Genomic DNA, 27,680 nt, shown 5'->3' on the forward strand with positions numbered 1-27,680 from the left:
AATGTTTCTGTCCTGTACATGTTAATTAATACAACCAGTGGGAACACCTAAACATTAAATGTTTTGGTCCTGTACATGTTAATTAATACAACCAGTTGGAACACCTAAACATTAAATGTTTTGGTCCTGTACATGTTAATTAATACAACCAGTGGGAACACCTAAACATTAAATGTTTTGGTTCTGTACATGTTAATTAATACAACCAGTGGGAACACCTAAACATTAAATGTTTTGGTCCTGTACATGTTAATTAATACAACCAGTGGGAACACCTAAACATTAAATGTTTTGGTCCTGTACATGTTAATTAATACAACCAGTGGGAACACCTAAACATTAAATGTTTCGGTCCTGTACATGTTAGTTAATACAACCAGTGGGAACACCTAAACATTAAATGTTTTGGTCCTGTACATGTTAATTAATACAACCAGTGGGAACACCTAAACATTAAATGTTTCGGTCCTGTACATGTTAGTTAATACAACCAGTGGGAACACCTAAACATTAGATGTTTTGGTCCTGTACATGTTAATTAATACAACCAGTGGGAACACCTAAACATTAAATGTTTTGGTCCTGTACATGTTAGTTAATACAACCAGTGGGAACACCTAAACATTAAATGTTTTGGTCCTGTACATGTTAATTAATACAACCAGCGGGAACACCTAAACATTAGATGTTTTGGTCCTGTACATGTTAATTAATACAACCAGTGGGAACACCTAAACATTAAATGTTTTGGTCCTGTACATGTTAATTAATACAACCAGTGGGAACACCTAAACATTAAATGTTTTGGTCCTGTACATGTTAGTTAATACAACCAGTGGGAACACCTAAACATTAAATGTTTCGGTCCTGTACATGTTAGTTAATACAACCAGTGGGAACACCTAAACATTAAATGTTTTGGTCCTGTACATGTTAATTAATACAACCAGTGGAAACACCTAAACATTAAATGTTTCTGTCCTGTACATGTTAATTAATACAACCAGTGGGAACACCTAAACATTAAATGTTTTGGTCCTGTACATGTTAATTAATACAACCAGTGGGAACACCTAAACATTAAATGTTTCGGTCCTGTACATGTTAATTAATACAACCAGTGGGAACACCTAAACATTAAATGTTTTGGTCCTGTACATGTTAATTAATACAACCAGTGGGAACACCTAAACATTAAATGTTTTGGTCCTGTACATGTTAGTTAATACAACCAGTGGGAACACCTAAACATTAAATGTTTCGGTCCTGTACATGTTAGTTAATACAACCAGTGGGAACACCTAACATTAAATGTTTCGGTCCTGTACATGTTAATTAATACAACCAGTGGGAACACCTAACATTAAATGTTTTGGTCCTGTACATGTTAGTTAATACAACCAGTGGGAACACCTAAACATTAAATGTTTCGGTCCTGTACATGTTAATTAATACAACCAGTGGGAACACCTAACATTAAATGTTTTGGTCCTGTACATGTTAGTTAATACAACCAGTGGGAACACCTAAACATTAAATGTTTCGGTCCTGTACATGTTAATTAATACAACCAGTGGGAACACCTAACATTAAATGTTTTGGTCCTGTACATGTTAGTTAATACAACCAGTGGGAACACCTAAACATTAAATGTTTCGGTCCTGTACATGTTAACTGATATAACCAATAGGAACACCTAAACATTAAATGTTTCGGTCCTGTACATGTTAACTGATATAACCAATAGGAACACCTAAACATTAATTGTTTCGGTCCTGTACATGTTAATTAACATAACCATTTTGAACGCCAAAATAATAAACTGCCAAGTGATCTAGCCTTCCGGAATGCTTGAAGTCTGTATGTGGTTTTTGGTTCTACAGCTAGTTTGTTGCTAACGTAACTTTTATAAACGTATGAATCTGTAACTGTCTTTCGAATGCTTGAAACATGCACATATCTCAAACCCGGCATCTAGTTGCCGAGTGACCTATCTTATCTTAATGCCTGAAACTGTATGTATCCCACAGTGTACAGCCAGTTGACCAACAACTTAGCCACTGTGAACACAGGAATCTTATGTCTTACATTTCCTGTTGAGTGGACGTTAAACACGGGTTTAACTGTTTGCTAAAGTTCGTAGGTCTGATGGTATCGTGTTGTTTCAGGTGGTTCTATAAATAGCAAACAAAACGTTTCAGTGCTCTTAACTTACAACGAAGATAAAAGAAATATAACTTTTATTCACGTTTTAACTAAAAATGTCTATATTAATTTCGTTTATTGTTATTTGTGGTATCTTACTAGGATACTAAGAATAATGTATTATTATTTTACTTTTTTGTTGAAAGAAAAAAATGTAATTTTGTTTAGCGTTAACCCAAGCATTCAGTTAAAGGCGGACGAGCACAAACCTGTTCATTAGTTATTCTCACTTCCTGTAAGGTGGAGAGAACTCTTTAACACTGTTTATTATAACCACCAATATCCTGTTAATGGGTACAGGAGTTTAGCCCTTCTTATTATTTATCATTGCGTTCTTTTAGTAGGAGTTTAAGTTTATTATTCAAATAAGTGTTTCGCCAAGAAAGGGTGGTGGAGGTTGTTTTCCTGCGCATTTTGTAATACCAGCATTCTGTTAGGAAACAAAGAATGTCTTTTAGTACAGAGAGTTAACTAATCTAGTACTTAGTTAACTAAGTAATATCGAGAAATGAAGCCTAGTTATATACGAAAGTTGTTTGGAGACACGTAAAGAAGTTATATATATATTCTTCAACGAATAGTTTTCTAGAATTACTTAACATATATCCAGGGGAATTTTTTAAGTGGCTAAAGGATTATTAAATGGAAACGGACAAGAAAATGAGACTGTATTTTTCATTCTCCAGTTGTATAAAATGGAAAGGTTTATGCTAAAAATCCAGCACAAAAACGACTGGTGTGGAAGCGTAAAGACATACAAGATATTCCTTCTTTTCACTGATGTTTCTTATTAAGTCAACTTCATTATGTTTACAAGCACAATCAAAGAAATTTCTACTGTTAAAAAAAGATTGCATTTAAAACTAGATTCTCATGATAAAATTAACGATGCTCCTCAATATCTCTTCAGGCCCGGCATGGCCAGGTGGGTTAAGGTGTTCGACTCGTAATCTGAGGGTCGAGGGCTCGAACCCCCGTCGCACCAAACATGCTCGTCCTTTCAGCCGTGGGGGCGTTATAGTGTTACGATCAATCCCACTATTCGTTGATAAAAGAGTAACCCAAGAGTTGACGGTGGGTGGTGATGACTGGCTGTCTTCCCCTCTAGTCTTACACTGCTAAAGTTAGGGACGGTTAGTGCAGATAGCGCTCGTGTTGCTTTGCGCCAAACTCAAACAAACAAACAATATTCCTTTCTTTTTTCCTCTACTAATAGAAGAAGGCCAGAGCAAAAGAGGGTCAAATCCTTAAGACCTCTTTTAAACTAATGCTGGCTAGGTTAATATGAATAAATACCGAACACTTTATCTTCAGGACATTTTACTCACTTATTACTGAAGGATTTGATTGGAACTCTACATACACCATTTGACAGGGACAGTAAATAAATATAAACTTAAAGCAGTCTTCATCCAACACCCAATATCTGAAAATCATAGAACGTGTAAAATTAGTTGGAATCCAACGATTTACCATTGCGATGCACGGTCTTCCGTTTTCTAAGAAAATGAAATAATAAAAAAAAAAAACATTTTGATGATTTAATATTTAACATTATTTGTTGCTAAGCGTAAAATTCCACAATGGGCTGTCTGTATTATACTCTTACAGTGCATGTATCGAGCCCCGGATTCTACCATTATAAGCCTTCAAGTTTACCGCTGAGGCACCGAACGATTCTAATTTCATTACAAAAAAATTACACAATCTGTAAGAATAATTAATATTACGTTACCGAATGCTATCACCGAAAACAACAATAACGTGTTTTTTATTATTATTTGAAAAAGACGACATGAAAACAAACTAAAGCGTCGAGTAACTTTCGGAAAACTCTGAAACTATTCGATAAAACTTTATTTTACTTTCAATTTTCAAAATTTATAAAAAAAGAATGAAATGAAACAAGATAAAGACTCAGGAATATTTAAAAATATAGTATAGAAGACTGTTAAAAATTACTGTTACAGTCGATTCAACTTCATCTAATCTATGTAAATTGCTTCAGGGAAATGATTTTGATTCGCGCGAGGAAGGCACGTGTCGACTCTGGGGTAGTGCTCTGGATTTCGGAGCTGGCGAACCAGGCTCGAATTCGTGCGATACCGTAATATATTCTCTGTACTTGAAACTATGAGCGCATTTTAATAGTTCCAGTCCATTCCTTACCATGGATGGGGTGTTAGGGTTTTTGCTGCTGACCGGCTGTCTGTCCTGTGGTCAGTTATTCAAAATTTTGAGACGGCGGCAGATAGCGTTAGTAGCTTAGCTATCAATACAAAGTTCCTTAGAAAAGGAGCAAGCGTCCAACTGATAAGTGTTTGTGAATTGGTAGAATCCCATTTAAAAACCTATTTGTCATTTATCGATAATGCATAGCATTGTTTTTACTTTCAAATAAAGGATAAATGCCATTTATGTTTACTGTATCGGTTTTGATTTAATCTGTACTCAAAAGATGCATTTAATTGTTTTCATTAAACATATGTATATATATATATATATTTATAATTAAAGCATTTTCCCTTTAAAATCATTCGTTGTGGCAAATCTCGTCAAGTCTCGTTTTTCAATAATGATTTAATGAATTACAGGTCGAATGTAAACAGTTCTTTTTAGGTACGATAAGCACGCGTTAAAGCACGTTCTTATTACTTTATATAAAAGGTACTTAGTAACTATGTGAAAACATATCTGTTATCCCTCTCGATAAGAAATTAACCTTTAGCTGGCCCGGCATGGCCAGGTGGTTAAGTCGTTCGACTCGTAATCTGAGTCGCGGGTTCGAATCTGTCGCACCAAACATGCTCGCCCTTTCAGCGGTGGATGCGTTATAATGTGACAGTCAATCCCACTATTTGTTGGTAAAAGAGTAGCCCAAGAGTTGGCGGTGGGTGGTGATAACTAGCTGCCTTCCCTTTAGTATTACACTACTAAATTAGGGACGGCTAGCGCAGATAGTCCTCGTGTAGCTTTGCGTGAAATTCAAAAACAAACAACAAAAGCGCTAGCTAAGTTCACGTTCTTTCGTAGGTCGCTCGAAAAGAGTGTAAAAGTAGAAAGAGTCAACTGTTCCTGTACCCACTCATATATATAAATAACATAATGTTGTATCTTTAATATAAGACTAAGTAGAAATAATACAATGCGTTTTTCTTTACGTTACAAATTCCATAACGGGTCATCAAGTATTATAACCCATTATATAGAGATAACTGGCTTGTTTGTTTGTTTTTGGATTTTGCGCAAAACTACACGAGGACTATCTGCGATAGCCGTCCCTAATTCAGTAGTGTAAGAGCGGAGGGAAGGAAGTTAGTCATCACCATCTGCCGCCAACTCTTGAGCTACTCTTTTACCAACTAATAATGAGATAGACAGTACTATTATAACTCCCCCAAGCGCTGGGCGAACAAGTTTGGTGTGAGGAGGAATTTAAAGACTCTATGGCTGCTAAAGCAAGGTTTATCTAAACCTTGACAACATACTAAACTTTTCCTTAGAACGGTTTTATTTTTTTATTTAGATTATTATTTCAACATTTGTGTTTGTTCGTGTTATGTTCTAAGTTGTTATTGGTGTTATGTTTTAATTTGTTTTTTATCGGTGTTATGTTTTAATTTGTTTGTTATTGGTGTTATGTTTTAATTTGTTTGCTATTGGTGTTATGTGTTAATTTGTTACTAATTCGTGGTTTATTTTATTTGTTTGCTCTTTATGTTACATTTCATTTTCTTTATTATTTGTATTGTTTTGAAGCGCTTTTATGGTTTGTCCTCAGTAATTCGACAAATTTGAAGTTTACACAACAAATTTTCAGTTAGTCAAGTTATGACTGTTTTTCTTATCAAACAGTTTCTATCTACAAAGTTTCATCACCCCCTGTAGCTCAATGATAAACTGCAGAAATTATAATGTTAAAATTCGGAACTCGATCTCTGCGGTAAACACAAAGTAACTCGTGCTTAAATCACGCAACTTTACTCCGCACATCGCACGTGTCTTGTTTTAACTGTTATAATAATTACTGTAAATCGTTTTACAGATATTGTTAACCTAGATGTTTGTCTCGTTGTACCATTCTAAGTTTGTTTAACTTTCTAGCTTCTGCTAAGAAATACGTGGGTAAGAAGTTTAATTTCTTTTTGTTTAATGTGTGTGTGTGTTTTTTTCTTAGAGCAAAGCCACATGGGGCCATCTGCTAAGCCCACCTAGGGGAATTGAGCCCCTGATTTTAGCGTTGTAAATCCGTAGACTTACCGCTGTACTAGCGTGGAGGGGCATTTATTTTCTTTAATAAACAGCTTCTACTGTAAACTTTCAAGGTTGTGTATTGTTCCAATTACGTTGGCCTGACATGACCACATAGGGTTCTCGGCTCGCAACCTACGTGTCGCGGGCTCGACATCCGTCACCGAATATGTTTGCCTTTTCAGCTATGAGAGTGTTGTAATGTGACAGCCAATCCCTCTATTCAATTACAGTAGTCAAAAAGTTGGCAGTGAGTTGCCTAGACTAGTTGCCTTCCCTTTAATTTATCACATAGCACTCGAATATTTTTGCGTGAAGTTCAAGAAAAAAAAAACAAAAAGAAATAAACCAAAGAGCTTCAAGCATAACTCAGGTATAAATCAGTGTTAGTATTACTTATTATACAATGACTTCAAACACATCACAGATGGCCTAATATTTGTGCAGTGATATTCAGGGTTATATGCTACAATATTAATAAAGGGTGAGGCAATTGTCACTGCACAATTTTTCCAGTAAATGATTAGATTATAAAACTTTGCATTTTTTGCCTTGGAAAACTGAATACGGAGTATAATGAAAAGAAATAAAGGAAATGTTCCACTATCGTGTATCCCTAATGTACTGACAATAAATATTCTGTGGGGGGGGGATATAGTTGCTGTTTACACTCTGCAATGTTAAATCCGATGACCATTAGACTTAGCTCGATTGTGTAGAAATATGAAATCAGAGAAGTCTATTCAAGATTAAAACTATAACCATTAGATATACTTAAAGTAAAAAAACAAACCTGCATAAAGATCTTTTACCGAAAGTGTTATCGGTACAATGGTTCGGTAATAAACGATCTTAAAAACTTGTGTCACAGATATGGTAAATAATTAGCACGACTCAAAAGACAAGTGGAGAAAATAAAAGTCCCAAAGTTAACATTAAAGGTTGTTGTTGTTATTTTTGGAATTTCGCACAAAGCTACTCGAGAGCTATCTGTGCTAGCCGTCCCTAATTTAGCAGTGTAAGACTAGAGGGAAGGCAGCTAGTCATCACCACCCACCGCCAACTCTTGGGCTACTCTTTTACCAACGAATAGTGGGATTGACCGTCACATTATACGCCCCACGGCTGGGAGGGCGAGCATGTTTAGCGCGACGCGGGCGCGAACACCCTCGGATTACGAGTCACACGCCTTACTCGATATTTTAACATTTTAAGGAACTATATTTTAAATTTTACCGTTACGGTCCTCTGTCTGGATCTCGGAATTAACAGATTGAAATCCGTGTGTTATAAGTGTAACAGTTAATCCATGAGCGTGGACGATGGGTGGTAGGGCGCTGTTTACTACCTGTCTTCCCTCAGACTGATAGTTCAAAATTAAGGACGAAGGGGATAGGCTTAGCAGCTTCGAAAAAGACAGCTCAAGAGAAAATATGGACATTGCCCTGAAAAGGGCCAGAGTAACCCACAGTGCTCTGGCCCTAAAGCACTACAACTACAATATAGTAGTAGCCGAAGGGATGTAAGCTAGGAATGGAGGAAGTGGTCCTTCGCACCTGACCCTCCTGGACATTTAAAATCCAAGATACCCAAATACCCAGAAAGAAGAAGCGAAGCGGTTTAACAGCTTTATCATTGAAAGAAAATACAAATATTTCGTTATCTATTTATCTGATGTGAGAAACAACATACGAAGCTTTCGAAGTCTGTAATAAAGGTTGTGGGAGTAACGCTATATATGAACAAAGGATAATTTTGAACAACTGTTAACTATGAATAACTTTGCTTTATTACTTACACAGTTTATATATTGAAGATCTATGGTATTACTAGACGACACGAACTGAATGTTGGGTACCATGACAAGTTGAATAAACATGATTTTGCTAGCATTTTATGTAAGATTATATTCCCATAAGTGTATTATTTTAATTTAAACCTCGAAGTTGCAATGCACTTAGAATCATTTTGCACTCAACATCTTTCGCAAGGTTTTAAGTATGAAATAATGGTTTGGGTACAGAACTTGCTACTCAAGTAAATGTAAGGTTTTCCAGTTGATGGTCATATTTGTTGGATCTCATATCATACTCAGTTTAAAACAGTAGTCACTCGATGGAAAAACGATACTTTTATGGATTTTTATCGCTACAATTCGAGATTAGATTTCCCGTGGTAGACATAGCAGGTAGTCCAGCAATGAGATAAATTCCTTAGTTAAGACATTTCAAACATTACTCACAGCAATGAGATTAATTCCTTAGTTAAGACATTACAAACATTACTCATACTAATGAGATTAATTCCTTAGTTAAGACATTACAAACATTAATCACAGCAATGAGATGAATTCCTTAGTTAATACATTACAAACGTTATTCACAGCAATGAAATTAATTCCTTAGTTAAGACATTACAAACATTACTCACAGCAATGAGATTAATTCCTTAGTTAAGACATTACAAACATTACTCATACCAATGAGATTAATTCCTTAGTTAAGACATTACAAACATTAATCACAGCAATGAGATTAATTCCTTAGTTAATACATTACAAACGTTATTCACAGCAATGAAATTAATTCCTTAGTTAAGACATTACAAACATTACTCACAGCAATGAGATTAATTCCTTAGTTACTACATTACAAACATTACTCACAGCAATGAGATTAATTCCTTACTTAAGACATTACAAACATTACTCACAGCAATGAGATTAATTCCTTACTTAAGACATTACAAACATTATTTACAGCAATGAGATTAATTCCTTACTTAAGACATTACAAACATTACTCACAGCAATGAGATTAATTCCTTACTTAAGACATTACAAACATTACTCACAGCAATAAGATTAATTCCTTACTTAAGACATTACAAACATTATTCACAGCAATGAGATTAATTCCTTAGTTAAGACATTACAAACATTACTCACAGCAATGAGATTAATTCCTTAGTTAAGACATTACAAACATAACTCACAGCAATGAGATTAATTCCTTAGTTACTACATTACAAACGTTATTCACAGCAATGAAATTAATTCCTTAGTTAAGACATTACAAACATTACTCACAGCAATGAGATTAATTCCTTACTTAATACACTACAAACATTACTCACAGCAATGAGATTAATTCCTTAGTTAAGACATTACAAACATTACTCACAGCAATGAGATTAATTCCTTACTTAAGACATTACAAACATTATTCACAGCAATGAGATTAATTCCTTAGTTAAGACATTACAAACATTACTCACAGCAATGAGATTAATTTTTTACTTAAGACATTACAAACATTATTCAAAGCAATGAGATTAATTCCTTAGTTAAGACATTACAAACATTATTCACAGCAATGAAATTAATTCCTTAGTTAAGACATTACAAACATTACTCACAGCAATGAGATTAATTCCTTACTTAATACATTACAAACATTACTCACAGCAATGAGATTAATTCCTTAGTTAAGACATTACAAACATTATTCACAGCAATGAGATTAATTCCTTACTTAAGACATTACAAACATTATTCACAGCAATGAGATTAATTCCTTAGTTAAGACATTACAAACATTACTCACAGCAATGAGATTAATTCCTTACTTAAGACATTACAAACATTATTCAAAGCAATGAGATTAATTCCTTAGTTAAGACATCACAAACATTACTCATACTAATGAGATTAATTCCTTAGTTAAGACATTACAAACATTACTCACAGCAATGAGATTAATTCCTTAGTTAATACATTACAAACGTTATTCACTACAATGAGATTAATTCCTTAGTTAAGACATTACAAACATTATTCACAGCAATGAGATTAATTCCTTACTTAAGACATTACAAACATTATTTACAGCAATGAGATTAATTCCTTACTTAAGACATCACAAACATTACTCACAGCAATGAGATTAATTCCTTACTTAAGACATTACAAACATTACTCACAGCAATGAGATTAATTCCTTACTTAAGACATTACAAACATTATTCAAAGCAATGAGGTTAATTCCTTAGTTAAGACATTACAAACATTACTCACAGCAATGAGATTAATTCCTTAGTTAAGACATTACAAACATTATTCACAGCAATGAGATTAATTCCTTAGTTAATACATTACAAACATTACTCAAAGCAATGAGACTAATTCCTTAGTTAAGACATTACAAACATTATTCACAGCAATGAGATTAATTCCTTACTTAAGACATTACAAACATTATTCACAGCAATGAGATTAATTCCTTAGTTACTACATTACAAACATTACTCACAGCAATGAGATTAATTTCTTAGTTAAGACATTACAAACATTACTCACTACAATGAGATTAATTCCTTAGTTAAGACATTACAAGCATTACTCACTACAATGAAATTAATTCTTTAGTTAATACATCACAAACATTACTCACAGCAATGAGATTAATTCCTTACTTAATACATTACAAACATTACTCAAAGCAATGAGATTAATTCCTTAGTTAAGACATTACAAACATTATTCACAGCAATGAGATTAATTCCTTACTTAAGACATTACAAACATTACTCACAGCAATGAGATTAATTTCTTAGTTAAGACATTACAAACATTACTCACTACAATGAGATTAATTCCTTAGTTAAGACATTACAAGCATTACTCACTACAATGAAATTAATTCTTTAGTTAATACATTACAAACATTACTCACAGCAATGAGATTAATTCCTTACTTAATACATTACAAACATTACTCAAAGCAATGAGATTAATTCCTTAGTTAAGACATTACAAACATTATTCACAGCAATGAGATTAATTCCTTACTTAAGACATTACAAACATTACTCACAGCAATGAGATTAATTCCTTAGTTAAGACATTACAAACATTACTCACTACAATGAGATTAATTCCTTAGTTAAGACATTACAAGCATTACTCACAGCAATGAGATTAATTCCTTAGTTAAGACATTACAAACATTACTCACAGCATGAGATTAATTCCTTAGTTAAGACATTACAAACATTACTCACAGCAATGAGATTAATTCCTTAGTTACTACATTACAAACATTATTCACAGCAATGAAATTAATTCCTTAGTTACTACATTACAAACATTACTCACAGCAATGAGATTAATTCCTTAGTTAAGGCATTACAAACATTACTCACAGCAATGAGATTAATTCCTTAGTTAAGACATTACAAACATTACTCACAGCAATGAGATTAATTCCTTAGTTACTACATTACAAACATTACTCACAGCAATGAGATTAATTTCTTAGTTAAGACATTACAAACATTACTCACTACAATGAAATTAATTCTTTAGTTAATACATTACAAACATTACTCACTACAATGAGATTAATTCTTTAGTTAATACATCACAAACATTACTCACAGCAATGAGATTAATTCCTTACTTAATACATTACAAACATTACTCAAAGCAATGAGATTAATTCCTTAGTTAAGACATTACAAACATTATTCACAGCAATGAGATTAATTCCTTACTTAAGACATTACAAACATTACTCACAGCAATGAGATTAATTTCTTAGTTAAGACATTACAAACATTACTCACAGCAATGAGATTAATTCCTTAGTTAAGACATTACAAACATTACTCATACCAATGAGATTAATTCCTTAGTTAAGACATTACAAACGTTATTCACAGCAATGAAATTAATTCCTTAGTTAAGACATTACAAACATTACTCACAGCAATGAGATTAATTCCTTACTTAATACATTACAAACATTATTCACAGCAATGAGATTAATTCCTTAGTTAATACATTACAAACATTACTCAAAGCAATGAGATTAATTTTTTAGTTAAGACATTACAAACATTATTCACAGCAATGAGATTAATTCCTTACTTAAGACATTACAAACATTACTCACAGCAATGAGATTAATTCCTTACTTAAGACATTACAAACATTACTCACAGCAATGAGATTAATTTCTTAGTTAAGACATTACAAACATTACTCAAAACAATGAGATTAATTTTTTAGTTAAGACATTACAAACATTATTCACAGCAATGAGATTAATTCCTTACTTAAGACATTACAAGCATTACTCACTACAATGAGATTAATTCCTGAGTTAAGACATTACAAACATTACTCACAGCAATGAGATTAATTCCTTAGTTAAGACATTTCAAACATTACTCACATTTCATCATATATATTTATATAAGTTTGAGATTTATTACCCAAATATTGGTTATCTTCTTTTGTTCACGTTATGATGTTAATCATAGAAACATCATAAAGACTACGCTGACAGAAATTTATGTGTTTTCTGCTACAAAGTTATAGTTACGCAAGAATGTGACGTTACAAGTTGAGATTTCTGAAGACATACAGAAACAATCACACAATTAAAACGTGTTTTTATTTTATTTTATTTTTACCATCGTATAATCAGTTTTTGTAGCGAGATTAAAAAAGCTCCTTATTCATGATGATGAAAACCTACTGAAGTTAAAATGTATTGTTAAGACAACTGGTATGGGTATTAAAACTATAATTAAAATAAAGTATAGAACAACTTCTTAGGTCGTCTTCAAGTTAACAAAGAGAGTTTCCAAACAATCAACCTCTTTAGAATACACTTAAACTCTTAATTTTAGGCCCGCAACGAACAGATCGATATTTTTATTTCAGTGATAATTGAGACTAAACAAACAAAAACAGAGATATAGCCTCCAGTAATAAAATCACTCTGTATATGAGCTTTAACACACCATAACGATTCTCAGAGCATGCCAAATACGATACAGAGATTTCACCATTCTTTCAGACAACCAGATCCTTGAAAACCTGTGTTGTTGTTCGAGAGAATCAAATATCTGCCTCTACTTGTACAAAGTTGTTTTGTTCACTTAGAAATAACCCAGGGGAAATATGGACAGATGTTAGAAATCTCACACCGGATAATGGTCACAAGGGTCATTCGTTCTCCAATACCCTAAGGCGATCTAAGAGCACCGTGGTGAGTGGAAGCCCAACACCAAAATTAACTTCAGGAAATTACGATTTTTACGAGTTTGTCTTCCAACTGCTAAAGGCTGTGTTATGTAGAAATAAACAGTTCTATTAATATATCGAAAAACAGAGAGTTAAACCTGGTGATAAAGAAGCATGCGTATAAACATACAGGACGTTTTCATTTTTATTTAAAGTTCTTATGTCTGTCTATTTAACAGCAAGTATATGAATACGTGTGAACTTATATCTATGTATCATATAATGAATACATTTCACGTATTATTAAAGACTTATTTCTGGTACCATCGAAAAGGTTCTTTCTATGGCCTTTTCGTAAACTTTGTTTCATGTGCATACAGATGTTTACATTATTGTCAAACATTCATGGAGGGTTTACAGTTAACATTTTCTAATTTTTTAATTTATTTTTATAATGAGCCTCGAATAGAATAGAATCATGTACCACGAAATTAACACAGATTTATGCTGTACAACAAACTAACATACAGAGCAGCCTGAAATTGACAGCTTTCGATATAGAATCTTCTATCTTAGCAGAAAGCTGAATCATTGGTAATCAGATCAAAGCCCTCGTTCATTCCGTTCTGTAAAGCAAACATTCGTAAGCTCCGCCTTTTCTTTATGAACAGCCAATAAATTTGCGCCAGCTTCTGACAGAGTGCCACTGGGAGCACGGTCTTCCATAACTGATTTCATGCAACCATGGCATCTCCTGGGCCACCCATGTGTAACCGTTACGGACATCTGTTGGTTTTACCAGTAACTAATTAAAAAAGGAAAATTTATCTGGAAATTAACAAAAGTACTTAGTTAAAAAAAAAAAAAAATGAAAATGATAATATTAAAAATAAAAGCTTATTTTGAATGTATTTCAATGGTTGTTTTTAATACAAACTGTAAAGAATATATATGTAAGTATCTTTTTTTTTATCAAAATTACATTATACTGAATGTAAGATATTTTTATAACCCTGCCTAAAATTAAACGGCAAAATATGTCTTTATACTAATGTGCAATATATCTTTTGTGATTACCCGGCGGGTCAACGATAAATCTGTAGACTTAGAACGCTAAACTCTGGGGTTTGATTCCCGCGGTACACAGATCGCAAATAATAAATGAACCTTTGCGTTAAAACCAATATTTATGACTCTCTAACCAAACATAATTTTGTACATTGCTGAGTAACAAATGCAAAGTTAGAGAATAAGCTTTTTATGGATATAAGTTCGATACCTGTGAGGTCTATGATACGCAAAAAGAACAAAACAAAATGGCAAAACTTGAGCTGCTTAGCACAAATCTCTTGCGCTGAAAATATTTCGTTCTTTTGTTTGTTTGGTTTGAATTTTGCGCAAAGCTACACGAGGGCTACCTGCGCAGGCCGTCCCTAATTTAGCAATGTAAGACTAGAGGAAAGGCAGCTTTTCATCACCACCCACCGCCAACTCTTGGGTTACTCTTTTACCAAGGAATAATGTGATTGACTCTCACATTATAACGCCCTCACGGGCGATCATGTTTGGTGTGACGGGGATTCGAACCCACAACCTTGAGTGCCTTGACCAGAAATAATTCTGTAGATTCATAAACCAACAATAAAAGAGTTGTGGTTTACTTACAAAAGTTTTGGTTTTAAATGATAAAACTAAACTTTGTCGTTAATTTTTACTGTTTTCCTTCTTTAAATAAGGTTGTACCCTATTACAACATCGGTGTCAAAGTGTAGTAAAACACTTGTGAGTGTGGGTGTACTACATTATATATTCCTCAGTGTGAAAATGTAGTACATCATCTACTCATCCGTGTGAAAGTGTAGTACAACATCTACACATCAGTGTGAAAGTGTGGTACAACATCTACTCATCAGTGTGAAAGTGTGGTACAACATCTACTCATCAGTGTGAAAGTGTGGTACAACATTTAGTTCTAACTTATTTTAATATCTATCACTGAATATAAACACACACAAATAAACTTTACTTAAATCTGTTTTAACTTTCATCCGTGCCTTGTATTCTTGATGGCACAGTTTGTATACAGAACATAAAAACTAGCTCTGTCTTCTTATATGGAAATATTGTTTATTTCTTGTGCGAGTCATTTACTATTTAAGTTTAAAACTGACAAAAGTTGAACAAGTTAAAACACTTTTTTGGTATTCTTGCCTACAAAATAACGCGACTTTTATGGCATTTTGAGCTACAGTTTTCGGTGGTATTTCAAATAAAACTGAATTTAACCTTAAGCCAACGTGTATGATATTATGTTGTAGTGGAGTAGTGTATATTTGATGTATTGTTAACAATACTTTGTGTATGGCTATCATTTATTTATTTTCCTTTAATCTATTTGTTTTAATAGCATTCACTTTAGTAACGTAGGTTAGACTATAAACATTAAGAATTATCAAGCACGTGTAACAAAAGTGCATGGAAGATTGTTTACATAAACAAACGATACTTCTCAAACATCAAAGTGTTAACTTGTCTATCTGGACTACACATGGTCCTTTTTTCAACAGTCAACGTCGAATTATATTGATTGATTTATTTTATCTCTCATGAACCCTATCACCAATTAATTTGAAGAATTACAGCTGTATGCCCATTATAACTAACGTATATATGTATTTACATTGTATATATGGCGTTTTAAGTTAGTTACAAATACAGTTACTCTGCAGAGTGTTGGGTACTTTAAACAACGGTTCAGATACATATCACGTAAGAACAAGAAAGGAAAATTTGTTTCTTGCAGTGAGAAGCTTGGAACGGAATTTTGCACATCGGAGACACGTTTTTGGACACCACAGTTAACGCAGTGAGCGACTTAACGGAATGAGGGCGCTTTTTCTTCTTCTGTAAAATGTAAACAGGTATAGCGTATGAGATCGGCTAACCAGGAACATACTACAAAGTTGATACACAGACAAGTAAGTATTTCATTCACAAACAAATAACGAGAACAATATGGTTGTTTGTTTGTTTTGAATTTCGCGCAAAGCTACACGAGGGCTATCTGCGCTAGCCGTCCCTAATTTAGCAGTGTGAGACTAGAGGGAAGGCAGCCAGTCATCACCATCCATCGCCAACTGTTGGGCTACTCTTTTACCAACGAATAGTGGGATTGACTGTAATATTATAACGCCTCCACGAATGAAAGGGCGAGCATGTACGGTGCGACCGCGATTCGAACCCGCGACACTCGGATTACGGGTCAAACGCCTTGACCACCTGGCCATGCTGGGCCCGGAACAATATAGAGAACAGGTAAAACTACAAACTACACGACTTAGTTTAGATGTAGTTGAGAATGTTAACCTAGAAATGTTCTGAGATGACATCCTGATAAGGATATTTTGGAGTGACTCATTAATTTAAAAGTATTCTGAGATTTCTCAGTCTCAGATGACTCATTCAAAAGAAGTGTTTTGTAACGATTTACTGACTGGAAAAATATTTTGTAATAACTAACTCCATGAAGTGTATCCTATAATGACTCTGGTCGGTAGATGTACTGGATTGACTCACTGATTGAGATGTATTGTGATATAACACTGCTTATGGAATATGTTGAGATAACTTACTGACTGTAGATTATTCTATAATACCTCATTTATTAAATGTTATTCTGGAATGAATCGCTAATTGTAGATTTTTTTTTGTGGAATGTCTCACTGATTATCGTATTTGTAACAAACATAATGTTCTAACCAACTCAGCTCAGGTGTTGTAGTGATTTAAAATTTCTGAGACATACAGTCTTTTGAACTAGAGTGTCTCCCCGTGTTTCAGTGATATGTTCGCAAAGTTACTCCGATTCCCTGTGGTGGACGCAACAGGCAGCCCAATGTGGCTTCACTATAAAGCAAACAAACGAACTGAACTAGAGCACCTGGAGGCGAAAGTTGAAAACACTACTTAGTTTTCAAGTAAAATGTTGTATAATTTGAGGAGTATCAGGATGAGCTTTAGAAACTTCTTACTGAAATGTAACAACCAATGCTTAACGGTATTTAAAAAATAACAATTTTGATATCTTAAGATAGCCCACAAGGAAATCACAATTTCATTGTGTATTTTTCTTGTTGGAAAATCCCAAAGAAAGAGCTAACATACTTCAGTTCAATTCTGTATATACTGTATATAGTAAAAGTGTTGTCAGCTTGTTTCTCCAGTGTGGTTTTTCTGTTGACATATAGTACTTAGTAGCATTTGACGTCAAAGTTTCACTGAGCTGATATTCTTCCAAAAATATTTTTAAAACTTTGTAGAGCACATTAAGTAACCTATGCTGACCGACTCTACACACGACTCTTAATCTGAGGGTCGGTATTTTTAATGATTTTGACACTGCAAAGCATGATTATTTGTAAGCTGTAAGTGTTCAAAGTGAAAACATCATACTTGGTGTTGGATGTTCCTACACATTCATGTTTAACTTCGTGATTTTAAAACTTGGTCAATCATGAAACAACATCAACAAAAACAGTGTTATTTTGATATTGAGCCTAGGAGACGACTTGATACATTCTGGGCACCACAACATTTTTAAAAAATTGTTATAAAGCTGCATCTTAAATAACAGATAAATTAAAGAAATTCGCAATTCAGATTGCATTCCAATCATTCTGCTAATTTCGTTTCATTGAGTTTGTTCTGTCTTAAACCAATAATCTGTTCCAGAGATTTCAAAATTTGAGGAGACTAAATGATGTCGTATTTTGATTATTAAAGATGCTACATCGCCCGACTCGTAATTTGAGGGTCACGGGCTCGAACACCTGTCATGCCAAACATGCTCGCCCTTTCAGTCGTGGGGTGTTATAATACGACGATAAATCACACTATTCGTTGATAAAAGAGTAGCCCAAAAGTTGACAGTGGGTGGTGATGACCAACCGCCTTCCCTCTAGTCATCACCACCCACCGACAATTCTTGGGCTACTCTTTTACCAACGAATAGTGAGATTGCTCGTAACATTATAACACCTCCACGGCTGAAAGGGTGAACATGTTTGGTGCGACGGGGATTCGAACCCGCGACTTTCAGATATCAAGTCGAACGCCTTAACCCACCTGGCCATGCCGGGCCGTTAGTAGTTTAGAATACATCTGTTGTGAAACAGTTTCAGGCTTTTGCTTTTAAATTTTCGAGCATATATTCGGCTCATTATTATTAATATCCTCGTTTATCAGATTTTATGTAAGACAACTGACATTCCTAAGAAACTTGTAACAGTTGTATTCTATATCTGTGTTCATTCTTTGAGACAGAACAAGTCCTTTTGAAGGGGTGGCACAGACATTTGTACAAGTTTTATGGGTTGAAATTATTTTCTTGTATGTGCCATTTGGAGTGGTTGTTGATGTTAGTTATCTAAGGATTATGGAACATCGCTATAGGATTCCTAATGTTACAAACCAAGGTGCACCAGCTTACAGTCACACCTCGAAATGAATAGGTGTTTTCAAGAGGAAAATGGCTGTAAAAATACTGAGCTCCAGCGATCATATTTCGCCAAAAATCTGTCAGATCTCTCGATGCAACTAAAACGGGGTTTTATCTGTTTAAATATTATCTTGTAAGCCGGTCTCTACGTGTAAAAGACGGTCTGTATGAAGATTACTTTACTAACCTTTTCAAAATCTTGTTATACAATGAAAATTGCGATGTCGGGCAATAGGAGCTAATCATGGTCATCAGAGTGAGGGTAATAATGGAGGAAATAGTTCCTAGCGCAGCACGTGACTTGAAACGTAAATTTTATAATGGGCTTTAAAGTATTATCACGTATGCACATTATGATACTGCAAAAGCTTAACTTGGTATTTGATGGTAGATTCCTTTTATTCAAACATTTGCTTCTACGTATACTATAAGATTCCATAAATCTTTTACTTATAAGAAACTACGTATGTTCTACTGTTCTCTAACATCATAACTGGTTCAATATCCATTCATTTGCATGCTACTACGACTGTACGCGTTACAGCACGTGAAAAATACTGTGTTAAACTTGTGTCTGTCGGCCATTTTTGTTCAGCCGTTTCAGATTCGACCTTTTCATTTTGAATTTTAATATAATATTCTATAGGTAAAATTGTCTGGCAATGACTTAAGTAAAGATATTACTTTCATACTAAAAAGGACATCTTTATCTAATAAACCAGAAGTCTTTATTGAAGAATAAATATTCAAATAAATTTAACTCGTATGTAATGAATAATGAATGTATCCTCCCCCGAAACGGGCTGTGTATATATATATATATGAGTATCGAACCTCGGTTTATAGTGTATAATCCCTCAAGCTTACTACTGAGATACTGGGGGGGGGAGAACCAGTTCATACACATTTTCAGTGAAATGTTCGGTAAGATGCATCTCCTATGATCCTTTTATGTTGGCCAGCTGAAAGTATAGGTTAGCTTATAGTTACTTCAGCTGGTTCACTTTCACATTCCACGTATTTAAATAACAAATCTCACGTCCTTAAATATTTTGAGTTGTACAACGGAATATAGATTCTATTCTACATTTAATTCTAAGGTAATCAATTTTAAACAGTGAATCTCTCTTTTTAACGTATCTCTTCTTTTACGTTTCATTCACACTTTTAATTGTTAGATTTTACAAAACAAATTTCACTTCTCTTGAACCATTTATATATGATAGATCATTTTAAAATAGGCTGGTAAGGGCGCTCGACTCGCAATCTGATGATAGTGGGTTCGAATCCCCATTCTACCCAACATACTTGCCCTTTCATCCGTGTGGACGTTCTAATGTGACGGATCAATCCCACTATTCGTTGGTGAAAGAGTTGTCTAAGAGTTGGCGGTGGGTGGTGATGACTAGCTGCCTTCTCTCTAGACTTACACTGCTAAATTAGAGATAGCAAACGCAGAGAGCCCACATGTAGCTTTGCGCGAAATTCCAAGCAAACAAATTAGTTTAAAATAAACTTAAACTGATTAGTTACTTTTTTTCTTTCGCGATTCACTAAAACCCAACACATCTAGACTGAATATGTTACTTCACCTTATAGCATTCACCTTTCTATACTAATCTGTATTCATGTTTAACATGTATCTGTTGTATATTTTACCGATATGTATTCGTGCTTAACATGTATCTGTTCTATATTTTACCGATATGTTTTCATGTTTAACATGTATCAGTTTTATATTTTACCGATACGTATTCGTGTTTAAATGCATCTGTTGTATATTTCACTTGTCTTATAAAGACAAGTGGTAAAGTTACAGTAATTATCTGCAAGGTCGGCAGTAGGCAAAATTGTGGCCTATGTGAACTTTGAACTCGGCGCTTGTGCCACTACAAAATTGACAATAACTGCTTATTGCAATGTAGATTTTGGCATTCTTTGGGATTGACGCCTCGTGCTTGGACATACGTCTCCCCAACCCCCAGACAAAGAGCCAGTCCTGGTTATTTGCGCCAGTTGTCTTTAAATTTGAATCAATAGATGAGGTTATTCAACAGACCCACCGCCAACCATCGAATAGAGCGACTTGCATGTTGCACTTATAAGTCACCCACTGTCCAAAGTGAGAATCCCGTTTGTTTTTGCTTCTTGTTTTATTTCTGCAACAATGCGCAAACCATGAACCTTTGGACAACAGCCGGGAACACTAATTACTAGGAAGCGCCCGACTCTTATCTTGAAAGAAATGGTTAGTTCTGTATAAATAATATTTATAATTTGTTTCAAACTGGTAGTTTAACCAGTATTAACATAGACATCACGGGTTCGATTCCCATTAAAATCAGGGGTTCGATTCCCCTCGGTGGGCTGAGCAGATAGCCCTTTGTGGCTTTGCTATACGAAAAACACATATACCTGACTAGAATATTTTTAGTGTTGTTGTGGTTACAAACGTGCTCAATTTCTATCCGCAATAACATAATTCTTCCAAACGTATTAACATAATAAAACTATCACTTGACTCGAACACACGAATATATTCTGTTTTTTATGTGCGTGTGGTTAAACAGTTTAAAATGGTTTAGAATACCAGAAGTTAGCGAAGTATTAACTGTGATCCGATACGAACTATACTTATCATAACAATTACGTTAAATTACAGATGTTTTTGTTCACTTTTATATTGATTTATCAATTAAAAATTTCGAACTAAAGATGTGTAAAAAGACGTGCACATAATCTGTTGTTTCTCAGATATCCTTCGTTGTTACAATAATAATGCCGGACCCTCTGATTCGAACATATAATAATAACGCATCTATTTTAAAATTCCCTGTGTATTAAAACAATTTGGATTTGATTCTATACCCAACAAAGTAACATTTTAACTTATTTCTGAATCTTATCCAGTTCCCCACTGTTACAGCGGTAAGTCTATGAACATACAACGCTAAAACCAGAGGTTCGATTCCCCTCGGTGGACTCAGCAGATAGCCCGATGTGGTTTTGCTAGAAGAAAACTTACACACACATCTCGTCTCGGGACGTTATGAAATAATATCACTCGTAAATAATAATCATAGATAAGTTTGTCTTCGTTTAAGTGCGACACTCCATAATGGGCTATTTACGATGTGATCGTCACAGAGACTGATCCCTGGATTTTACCGTTATAAGCCTTAAACTTAACCTTTGAACATGGATGTTATGAACATGAGATGCTGTAATTTCTTTCATAAACGTTTCCAACTTTTGCTTGCTGGTCATACTGTTCAAGCTACACAATCAGTTCCACTTTCCACCGCAAGGTGCTGATCCCTAGATTTTCGCATCAAACAATAAATAAATAAAGTAATAATTATTTACTACGCATTTCGTCTCGATGAAACGATTTTGTTCATTCGTTGGTTTACCTTACATTTCGAAAAAACGGTCTGACAGGCTTAGCAGTTGGAAAAAAACGTAACAAAAACAATATATAATTATGAGTGTTTTTTGTTAAGACGCATGTGCTGTGATCTGTAAAATGTCATTATGATGAAGCAGACTTACCGGGACCCGGCATGGCCAGGTGGTTAAGGTACTCGATTCGTAATCCAAGGGTCGTGGGTTTGAATCCCAATCACGCCAAACATTTTCGCCTTTTCAGTCGTGGGGGCGTTATAACGTGACGGTCAATCCCACTATTCGTTGGTAAAAGGGTAGCCCAAGAGTTGGTGGTAGGTGGTGATGACTAGCTGCCTTCCCTCTAGTCTTAAATTGCTAAATTAGGGACGGCTAGCGCAGATGGCCTTCGTGTAGCTTTGCGCGAATTTCAAAAACAGACAAACAGTCTTACCAATCATGCTTAAAGCAAGTAAGCTCGGAACTACTCTTGCTATTCGTAAATATTTAAATCACCGTCATATTTGTGATTTAATAAGGTCGTAATATTGTTAATTAGTTATAAAGCCAATACATTTAACTTTGGATTTGACTCTCCATGTTATTAACAAAATTATTTTTATCTCAAAGAACCACTAATTCCAATTTCGAAATTGATATTTCTTTAGTGATGTTCAAACGTTAGATTACTGACTTACATTAGCACTACGATGGTTCGAAACAGAAAAACCTAATAAAACGATTGCTTAGACATTCAAAACGGATGTAATGGCTTGTGTTAATGGGGCATATAATGTGCGAGTTTCTGAGGCGGAATTTATGACGTTAAAATGGACCACATGTGGTTAAAAATCCCAGTTCAAATACGTGAATCATGAAATCCAAAATAAATCGCTTTGTTTAAATATGCATGTAACTTGTTGGTTGTAATTGTTCTAGTCTCTGGTTCATGGTTTGTAATTGTTCTAGTCTCTGGTTCATGGTTTGTAATTGTTCTAGTCTCTGGTTCATGGTCTCATTTCTACTTTTCAATCTCTATTACAATCAACTCAAAACTTTGCAAGTCCCAGCAAGTTCCAGCAAGTCCCAGTTGCTGGTTGTTTGTTTTGAATTTCGCGCAAAGCTACACCAGGGCTATCTGCGCTAGCCATCCCTAATTTAGCAGTGTTTGACTAGAGGGAAGGCAACTCTTTTACTAACGAATAGTGTGACTAACGGAAACGTTACAACACTTCCACGGCTGAAATAGCAAACATGTTTGATGTGACGTGGATTCGAACCCGCGACCTTCAGATCACGAGTAGAGAGCACTAACCATGTCAGCCATCAGTTGCTGGTTGAATACAAAATCAAGGATAATAAAACTGAATCAAGTATATCGAAAACATCTTTCAATTAATAAAAAAACACATTAAATTATATTCGTTCCTTTCTTTAAGCACATGATGTCACTGAAAGGCACTATGTTATTGAGAAATTATTTTTAAAATAACTAGTTGCTGTTAAGGCAATGTTAAACAGTTTGAACAAGGAATTCTAAGAATACGTTACGATACATTTTTAAATAGAGTGAAATGCTTTCATATTTATCGCAAACGAACCCTTTCAGGGCTCATCAGGTTGTCTGAGATATGACGGATATAAAAGTGGTCTATGGCTGTGTACGTGATAATTCCTCATGAATAACAAATGTTACGGTGTGAATCAGATCAAACTTGCACGTTTTAATTATTATTAATATTATATAACTCATTAACAGGTCATAGTTTTACATTAAAATTATAACACAACACTACTTATTTTTATTTTAGTTATATTTTTATATTTATATTTAAATTAATTTTCTAACATTCACAAGAACTAGCGAATTGGGAAATTAATATACTTGTATTTGGAACGGGTCATGTAAAAAGGGTGAAGCTATTTAACTAAATGTAAGAACCCGTGGGAACTCCCCAAAAAAAACCAAAAACAACAACAGTAAAATATGTTACACGTCAACTACACTACTCCTGTCACATTCATGGCTTTCACTCGATATCAGGGATCATGAGGCCAGCTGAGATGTTCGTGATATAAAAAAGTAAACAGTTAAACTAGAACGCGTATACAATATCTAGAAGTACTTGCGTCTGATGTTTTTCAGTTACATTTAAAACACTGGTAACGTTTCTTCGTTTTTTTATTTCAGCTCATGGAGCTCGAGAACATCAAAGTAATCTTCGAAAACCCGTCCAGAATTTCTATTCGTACACTTGGTGTGCGCATGCTCATTTTCTGACAGACTAAACGAAGCGTAACTATTTAACCAAATATGACTCTATGACTTTAAGCTGATGCTACTGCCTGTGTAAAAGACGTGAAATAAATGATTTTTAGAAGCTATTTCTGATTAAAAATAGTTTAAAAAAACTCTAACGATGTAGTTCACAATCTCAGTTAAATTTATTTTAAAATTTTTAATTATTCAAATATGTAAATATATAATACTGACAGAGTGTTGCAGGGTTTTAAATATATAGATATATAATATTAACAAACTATAATAACTTGTTTAACAAAGACAGAGTATTACAGTGTTGGAAGTGTATAATACTTGCCAACACTTAAAGTGTTCAGTGTATTTACGACCTTAGTTCGAATCCTAAGTTTTAACAACTGTTTGACGTCTCTTATTCTGTTTTAATATGCTCTTTAATTTTAGTTCTAAATTGTAATCAATTTTCGAGTCTTACTTGAAAGAGATTGCAACTCTGATATTAATTATCATATATATTTGTTCTTTGAGTGTCATGTTTGAAACGCCCAAGAGAAACACACTTGCAAAACGAACAAGGCGTTTTATTTTATAGTTTTCTGTTATTACTAGTCCAGCTAGAAGAGAGGTAAAACCCATATTGCAATACGACTGTTTCTGAGGGTTAGCAACTACAGGGTAGCCCATAAGTCCCTACCCATCCATATGTTATTATGTTATATTCAATTACGCGTGCATTATAAATGTGTTTCTTTTTTTTTTTTCAGAGAAATATGGCCGATGTAAGCCCATTTACACTAAAATGTCTCACAGAGCATGGCGTCGCATAATATTATGCAGCGAGAATGAGGGACAGCACACAGATACACTGGATACATAAGATATATGGATGGGTAGGGACTTACGGGCCACCCTGTACAATACAGTTACACTATTATCTCTGTACGGAATGACCAGACTTATGTATTAAGACTTATAATCTAAACTTCTGATTAATTTTGGCTCTTTATTAGAATGGGTTTTAGTTTGTTTTTAACCGCGTAGTGGTTTTAACCGAATGCAATTTTACTTTTTATTCATTTCACAACAAGTGTTTACAAGATATCTTTTTCTGATATTGATCGCACAAGTTTTTCAGGGTACATATTTTTTTTTATAAACTAACCTTGTCTAAAAGTACGTTTGTACTTTGTTCACGTATTATTTAGTTAATCATTCAGCTTATATAAACATTCCTCACAGTGCTGGAAATGTTTGAAGGCATTTCGCAAGCTTAGTAAGAAAACGAGACTGAAATATCAAATAAACGATACGATTGGAATTTTGTTGTTGGTTGTTACGATGCAGACTCCGAATTTATCTTATAAAGCAAGGATCCACCATCACGTTAACTAGTTAAAAGAAGACCCAGTTTATGCAATTTCTGGTGTAGAACTTTTCAGAAAAGTGCTGTTAAAAGGTATTGGTGAAGTACGAGTTGAAGAGGGACAACGGACAATCTAACCAGTTTAATGATTTATAAACATTGATAACTCTACCTAAAAACCCGTACATTTATGCTTTCTTTACGTAAGTAAAGTGTTGTAAAAGTGCTATTCACGTATTGTTTTTAAATCAACACATTAGGGAAAACACTTTTTCATTGGAAAACTGCATTCCGAAACCACTTATATCTTCGTTCGTTACTCATATACGTATAGGCTCGTGGAAACTGAAATGCCACCTACATGGACTGAAACAAATCATATGTAAGTGTACGTACAAATGAACACTAGATGATTTCCAATAGAACTGGTCAACCATTATCATATTCCTATCCGTTCACAATCAGACTATTGAACACCAAATCTGCACAAATGACTAACGTTTCAGCTACGGGCCACAAAATTTGGAAACTATTTATTAAAAAAAATATCTTTGTAGCTCGAAGAATAGCTCAACTTCTGTGAGTTAAGCTTGTTTCAGTTCTTTCTCACTAGGTGTACAGCTATTTTAACTAATTAATATAGTGTCGTTCTTTACTATATCCAAGTTCATTTACCGGATTTTACAAATCACCTTTGCACTTGGCTTTGAATCATAACATTTGTGTTTATAACAGTACATGAGCCTTTAGTTAACATTCAGATAATTATTTGTAATCCTAGTTTTGTCTTTATTGTCGGAATTTGCTTAAGATGGAATATGTGTATCTCAAAACTTTGAATAAATATGTTTTTATTCGCCAATTCTGTGGTTGTCCTATATATAAATATACAGAAATGTCGTTCTCACAAGATAGTGAATTCGGATCTCAGGACATGCCACACAAGCAAATATGACTCTTTCTTGAGATCAAATTTAAGAAATAAAAATGAACTGACTTACCGTATCGATTTGCAAGTCATATGAGGAATCCAACTTGCTAGAAATAATATAAAATGACTTTAATACGATCCCAAACAATAACCAAAAGAAATATGAATCGTCAAAACTACAAACTACAAAAATAAGCCAAGTACGAAATAAGCGATCATACATTACAGTCACCCCCATACATAGAATAATGGGAGTGTCCGTAAGCCAATCAATGACTTTTCTCACAAGCTAGGGTGAGGTAGGGTCAATAAACCTCTCGCCGTACGCACAGTCCCCATCTGTGTGGGGCAGGGGTGAGGGGCAGGCTGTGGGAACAGATGGCGAAGTGCAGCAGCAAAAAGAGCGTGTTTTCTATGTGTTGATGTAAAGAAAACAGTCTGTAGAGGTTCACGTGGGATATTACGAGATAAATAGAACGAGGGGAGAGAACCCAGAAGACAGCTTGTAACGAAACTAAGGCAGGGACACTGTAAAAACTGACGGTCCTTCTCTCTCTAATATCTCTAGATACACACATACATGTATATGCCATTTATTTAAATACTTTGGTTCGACATTTTTTGTTCATTTTCTGTTGTTGTTGTTCATATACAGATATACTACACTTTTACTGTCGTTATAAACTACATTTAAACAAGCATTTTTTCTTTGTGAGAAATTTTGTTAATAGCTTTAAGCGATATAACACTAAACTC

The 27,680-nt window shown here is 34.3% G+C and overlaps 1 long non-coding RNA gene across 1 annotated transcript in view; it reads right to left on the reverse strand.

Annotated features, from left to right (window-relative positions):
- Positions 1-27,177, reverse strand: part of LOC143250937 (uncharacterized) — a 154,859-nt gene extending 127,682 nt beyond the window's left edge. Inside the window, exon 1 of the long non-coding RNA XR_013028444.1 lies at positions 26,995-27,177. This is a non-coding gene — a long non-coding RNA (uncharacterized LOC143250937). The remainder of the gene's footprint in view (positions 1-26,994) is intronic.
- Between the last annotated feature and the right edge of the window lie 503 nt (positions 27,178-27,680).

Source organism: Tachypleus tridentatus, chromosome 5 (assembly GCF_004210375.1).
Source record: "Tachypleus tridentatus isolate NWPU-2018 chromosome 5, ASM421037v1, whole genome shotgun sequence".
Classification (NCBI taxonomy): domain Eukaryota; kingdom Metazoa; phylum Arthropoda; class Merostomata; order Xiphosura; family Limulidae; genus Tachypleus; species Tachypleus tridentatus.